Here is a 7,556-nt window from a genome sequence, read left to right on the forward strand (position 1 = left end):
AATATAACGAAATTCCCATTTTTTTAATGAATGAAAAAAAAAACTATTAAACGGAATGTTGCGAATGAACGTTTTAACTTTTATTTATAAGGCTATCGAATTAGTCCATTTTATAATCGATATGTTTTATACATAATAATATGATATATATTTTGATTATACAACTATTATAAAATAATTATTATAATAACTATATTACTATATTTATTTTTTAACAGGCATACAAATATATCAACCCCTAATATACTTACAGACATTGGTAATATTTTTAAGCTCTGACGTATAATGTTCGAAGTAGATATATTTAGTCGTAATAGTTAGAAGATTTATTAGTAACTAATTTACTTTGAATAATTTTTAATAAGATTACACATTATTCTCCGAGAGCTTAATTCACTATAACCCCATACGTCGAACTTATTGAAGTAACTTTTAGCCTCCAACGCTTAAAATGTAACGATAATATATTAAGCAATCCGTGATTCGTGTATTTTTATGCACTTCATATACTTTGATCATTTTCTTGATATGGATTAGGTATGTTTTCCGTAAAACTGCAATGTCATAAAATATAACCTAATTCCCGAATTTCATTACAACACTGGTTTAATATTATAATATGCAGAATATCAATACTTACTATGTATATCAGTGGTTCTCGACCTGGGGGTTCACGCCCCCCTAGGGAGGCATGAAAATGTTTAAAAAAAATTTTAATTGTATATTTAATAATTGTTAATTTTAATTTTCATTGAATTCGATTCATTGAAGATGTATTCATATTAATCCAATAACCAACATTAAAATATAGTTTACATATAAATATTATGCATACATCAATCTTATAGTAGTGAGGGGGGAGGTGTGAACTCATAAAATAGTTTGAAAGGGGGCGTGGACCTCAAAGGTTGAGAACCTTTGATGTATATAAATATTGGAAAAGAGATAATTGCTCTACTGGATAGTAGATATCGAGTGTAGCTTCTTATTGAGTAACTCACTATATAAAATAGGTGGTACATATGAGTACAATTTGAATAGAGTGATAAATTGTTGCGTACGAAAAACGGTTATGAGCGAAGACAGCCTGGCAGCATATATTATTTATATTGCTAACTATTATAATAATTTATTTTCTTATTAGCGGGGATCGAAACCGTTTCAATTTTAACGGTTACGGTTTTAGTTCTTGAGAACGGATTTCTAAATTTTCTGGTTTTGGTTTCGATTTCAAAAAAGGTTTTTCAAATATTTTATCGGTTTAAAGAACAGTTTTAGAAAATTTTCGGTTTTAGTTTTTGGAACGGTTTTTAAAAATGTCCATTTTATTTTCCTATCTCATTGCTGTAGACTCGACTTTTATTATCTATTAACTATTATAAGGGCCGAGTCTAAAGCCCTGAAATATGGCTACTTTGTATAATTAGTGTACAATATACGATATAACAAATTTACGTTCAGCAGAACTAATTTCGTGTTATTAAATTGAATATTTCGTACCTAGTTTAGGTGCCTCGTGCCTACTTTTGCATTCGACATAATAGTATGTTGTCATATTATGGTTGAGATCATTATTCGATTACATTAATATTTAATTGTATATTACAATAACATCACACTATATTATTTGTATTTGCAATTTTGAATCATAAGTTTAGTAATAAATAATAATATATATATTAATATTTCGTAATACCCAGTAATTGCATCGCGCGATTTTTATCAATAAATCCGAACATAATAATTTCTTCGTATAAAAATACTAGAATTACAAATAGTATAATTAACTTTATGAAATTCAAAGAAACCGACATTAGTTTCAAATTTTAATCGGTTTTTCAAGAACGGTACAAGAACGGTTTTTCAATTCTATGGTTTCGGTTTGGGTTTTGAAAACGGTTTTTTTAAAGTCTTAGGTTTCAGTTACGGTTTTTAACCGGTGTTTTAAAGCTTTTGGTTCCTGTTCCGGTGTTTAGAAATGAGAAAACCGCGGTTTTAACCGTTTTTTTGGAAAACCAGTTAAACCGGTTTCGATCCCTGCTTATTAGTAATTTTACTAATGCAGTTTATCTAATAAATAAATGATAACAAAAGTATTACTTTTTATTTATTGTGTATAATATTCAATATACAATTTGAGTTATTAGTATCAAAAGATCAACTTCAATAAACATACTTACTAGGTAGGTAGTTATTCTTCATTGTTATTTGATCCAGACAATATTGGAAGAGGTGGCTAGTAAGATCTCACCACACATTTCAAAAATGGGATCCGAGTGAGATATCTTACTTGTTTAAATTGTTCCAGATTCTCACGATTGAACAGTTAAAACCCAAATAATGGAAAATGGTAAATTTACAATATTGTTAAGTCAATTTACTGTCAGTCGATATGTCCGCACACAAGGTTCTACAAGGTAAGGATAACCTACAAAATTGTAATATCAAGTATGTAATACTCGATTGTACTACTAGTAATTATGATGCTAACCACACATGGTACTAACCGTCCAATTTTATTTTGTAATGGAGCTAATCGAGTAAAATCGGTTGCTTATGGAAAAGTTGCTGCATCATTCTACAACGCCTAGCCCTACATATTTTGTTAAAAAGTGGAACAAACGGTTATTATGTAATGCCAGTTTTCAATCAATCAAGCAATGATTCTTTCAAATTGAAAATTATACAATTAAAACTTATGGGCACTGCTCTGTTACCTAACATCAAACCCAATAGTCGAACATTATCTTAATAGCTCAAACATTACACGAAATATCATATCAAAAATAATCAATCTACTTATAATTTTAATATCAAATCAATATGAAAAATATTGACCAACAAAAAAATACGATCCCACTTAAGTCCACTTAAGTAGCATCGCAGGATATTCGGATAATATTTTTTTACACTTATCGAGGACTACTTGAAAATCAAAAGGAGTGGTGTTTGTGACCAAAGCTAAATTACTGTTTTTTGTAAGACTATAGTAGTCAGTGTTGGGTAGGTAGTCTAAACAAATGAATTAATCAACGAAAAATAACTTGTTAATATTTTGTATCTGACTTTCACGCTACATAATTTTAATTTAAGTTATATAGAAACACTATCCTGCTTGCAAAAATTTCAAACAGAAATCTGAGCAAGAAATAGCTAATTTAAAATTAGAAATTGAAAAGTCGAATTTTAGAATAAATAATATATATCTTTTACTAAACTATTTCAATTCTAAAAATACAAAAAACTTATCAAAAGGTGTGATGTTGAGTGACCAAAGCTAGATAATTATTTTTTGTAAGACTAGTAGACAGTGTTGGGTAGTCCATAAACGTTGATTAATCTACAAAAACAGCTTGTTAAAGTTTTCTATTTGACTTCCACGCTACATAATTTTTGTTTATTTTTTATGGAAACACAATCATGACTGCAATATTTTCAAACAGAAAGCGGTTGGATGTGTTGATGACTGGATTTGAGAATTTGAATGCATTTCAAGTCACCCTCACTGGATAAATTCCTTAACATTCGTAAATGCGGTTTCAAGGTTTCACTTCGAAGTCCAGCACTGAATTGGAATAAAGTTTCTGGAAGAAAAATTAATTCTTGGACAGTATGGAATGAAAAAATATCTGATCGATTTAAAATTAAAATGTCTTTTTCTGATTTGATTAAATTACAGGGAAACGCATTTTACACCAAGATGAACCAATAATGGAGTACATATTTGAGAAGGATGCCACAGTGGGACTGTGTTTATCTTATTTCAGAAGGAATTACCGAAAATGCTTGGGTAGTTCCACTTGCAACTTCAATGTGCTTTTCAGTACAAGAACTTATAAGTCATGCCACTCCATTAGACACTATTCGCAAATTAAGTAGTACAAAAAGTACATTTATTGGAGAGAATTTTTCAAAAAGAAACAAAACAAATTCATTGTTTCCACTCAACAATAGACAAAAAGAAGACCAATTTTATTTCAAATGTAAGGCCAACTGACACATTAGCTATGATTATAAATCAGAGAAAACTAATATTAAAGAAAAAACTGATTGGAGTTCCATATGGTGGTGTTAACAAATCGTTGTTCTTGAATAAAAGGTTCTGAATCGATTTTATGATATTTTCCAGGAGAGCAATTTTAAGGGTTAAGTTCAAATATTTTTCTCCTTGAACAACATTTTTGAAAATTTAAGTTCTAAGGCATGCAACATCTTGTATAGCTTAAAATTAGATGCTGCAGGGTGAATCTATAACCAACTTGTATATGGTTTTTCTGTATCAGCAAGACTACGACGATCACCAAACAAAACTACCACTCGAGTAAATTAGAACTGTATGCCATTATTTGGAATTTGGGAAGGTTAAAGAACATTCTTCTGGGAATGAAGGTCACTATTTTGACAGACTGTCAAGCGTTGGTATATCTCAATATTCATAAGACTACTAAACCGCAAGTAGCTAGATGGTTCGACACACTACAAGAATTTTACTTTGAAATTATGTATCGGCCTGGTAGTCAAATGGTGCACGTTGATGCACTATTCAGAACCACCAAAGGATACAGAGTGACCGGTGAACCAATGGACTCAATTTTGAAAGAAGATATTAGGTGTGTCTCACAGTCAGTCACATATACAAAATCAGGTTCATGCAACAGAGTGATGCAATTGTTAGTGAACTGGGAAAATTATTTAACGAGTCTACACAATCAAATAAAGTACAGGATCGCATTCAGGACTATGAGCTAATAGATGGCTTAGTCTACCAAAAATGTGGCTTGAAGAGATTGTTCGTAGTACCAAGGTCGATGCGAAAGGCTATTGTGATACCTGCTCACGATTCAAGCGGACACTTCAGTGTCAATCGAACATTGGCTAAGATCATGAATGAATATTGGTTCCCAATGATGCGCATATATGTGAAACAACACATCCATAAGTGTATATATGGCCTTATTCATAAACGACTGGGTGGACGCCAACCAGAGTTATTACATCCTATTCCGTCATGCCGTCGCCCTTTTGCTGTAATTCATATTGACCATCTGGGTCCATATGAAACAAGTGCCAAAGGTATAATCGATATCTCTGGGTTATCGTCGACAATCTAACAAAATATGTTACTTTATATGCTTCAAAAACAACCGATATTGCTGGGGTTATCAAGCGACTCGAGGTGTTCATTAAGCAGAGAACCTAAATACTACATACAACAAAGCGACAAAGAAAAGTCCTTACGAGAATTTCCACGGCGCGGTGGCACAGAAAGGCAATTGAATATTTTAACTGGAATTTATGGATACCGTCACACAAGGTCCAAGCTGAGGCAAGATTCAACATTGATGAGTAGCAGGCCAAAACCAAGGAGACCTACGAGAAAACAAAATTTGCTGGGACTCACTTCAAAAGGAGAAAAGTAGTAATAATACTTAAAGCACCAAATCAAAACGAAAGTGCAAAGTTACAGGTAAAGTATCGCACAAGACCATGTAGTTGAGGTATTACCAAGCGGGGCGGCCCCCTTTTCGGCCAAAATGTACCAATCCCTTTTCGGCCAGTGTCACTTTTCGGCCATTACTTATCGTTCCTTTTTCGGCCACTGTTCCTTTTCGGCCAGCACCTACAGTTTTTTTTTAAATTTACAAATTTACAAACTGAACTTAGCAATTTTTATATTTAATTAAATATGATTGTATCCAAATATGTGATTTTTTTTTTTAAACATTATTACTTACAACTTACAGTAAAGAACTGAAAAAATAAAAAAATAAAACAATTGACAATATATTGTTATAATTGATTATATTATATTAGTATTTAAAATCAATGTTATCACTTACATTATAATTGAATAAAAATTAATATAGTCTATACCACAGATATATAAAAATACTAGATAGCCGACTTCGGTATTATTATTGTCTCCAATAAAATGGCTACCATCGTTATCTAAGAGGTGAATATTTATGTTGTATTGTATTGATAAGTAACAATGTTACATGTTGTTGTATGTATATATTTAATCATGATATATACAAAGTAGTGTCTTATCGCATACTGTATCAGTTTAATTTGTAAACACTCACCTCTTAGATAGCGATTGACGGCCATTTTGTTGGAGACAATATTTTATACGTATGGACTATAGCAGTCAGCTATCTAGTATTTTTATATATCTGTGGTCTATATACATATAGGTAATAAGAAGGTATATAATAATAATTATGATAGTAAAATATGAATTCATGAATATGTCAAAATTTAAGATTTCCGATTACAAATTAATTAATTCTTAATTAATTTGACTAAGCTAATAATATGTTAAACCATTTTATTGCCAATTGTTTTATTTTTTTTTTTTGACTCAGTTGTAACTTGCATGTAAGAGTATTTATCTAAAAATCACATTTATGGATACAATCATATTTAATTAAGTATACAAATTGTTAAGTTCAGTTGTTATAATAGTAAAAGGAACAATATGGTTTGGCCGAAAAGTAACACTGGACGAAAAGGGAATGGTAAGTTTTGGCCGAAAAGTGATACTGGCCGAAAAGGGAAGGGTACATTTTGGCCGAAAACGGTGACGCCCACCAAGCGAACCTACAGGGGGGCAGAAATATCAAGAGATAATCAAACGACCTACATCACCATAACACATGTCTGCCAGTGGAAATCCTTGAGAGTATCGAATATTGACGAATCTGAGGAGGAAAACGACCCTCCGAACACATCTGATGGTGTAGAACCGTATAAAGATCAAGGAACAGTGGCAGACCCGTTACGCGCTACTACAAGTACTACTCCAGCTGGGAGTGAGCCACTCAACCCGTCACGGACGTCGGCCAAGAAGAAGAGAAGGCCTGCCTTCTTAAGTCAATATGAGTGACAGTAGCCGGGGACGGCCACAGCGTAAGAATGGCCGGATGTTGGGATCACTGGTGTAGGCCACTTCAGACATACAACTGCCAAATTGTGTCCCTATCACCAAAGTGTTATCGATATTATGATATAACTATTTTATTGTATTATCCACTAGAGTAGCGATGGTCATTGGTCAGTACTCTTCTGCCCGTTAAAGAGAGGAGTTGTTTCGGTTTCAGCAAACATAGTCTTAGTATAATAACAATAAGTGGTGTTATTTATTATATTTTATTTAATTTATTACAATACAAAATAATATTATGGTAACCAAAATTTCTTAATAATTACATCATAATCTTTCCAAGAAGTCCGCACACTAAAAAATGCCCATATTTGATCGTAAAGAAATATCAACATAAGAAAACATTACGCAACACTAATACATTATGACGCAACCGGAATTTCATCGCACAAAAAACAGCCTACAACTTTTACCCCTACGCATGCGCACCAGTACAATATTCACTTAAGGGGATTCGATACCGTGATTTTCTGTTTTCGTCTTAACACGCGCGTGACATAGTATTTTAGACGTTTTTTTTGTCAAACATACCAATTGATCTAATGAAGCGATAAGAATTCTGAAAACAGATTTGAATTCGTCATCAAGTTAACTTGAATCGACTTTCCCA

This window comes from Acyrthosiphon pisum, chromosome A1 (genome assembly GCF_005508785.2).
Source record: "Acyrthosiphon pisum isolate AL4f chromosome A1, pea_aphid_22Mar2018_4r6ur, whole genome shotgun sequence".
NCBI classification, from domain to species: Eukaryota; Metazoa; Arthropoda; class Insecta; order Hemiptera; family Aphididae; genus Acyrthosiphon; species Acyrthosiphon pisum.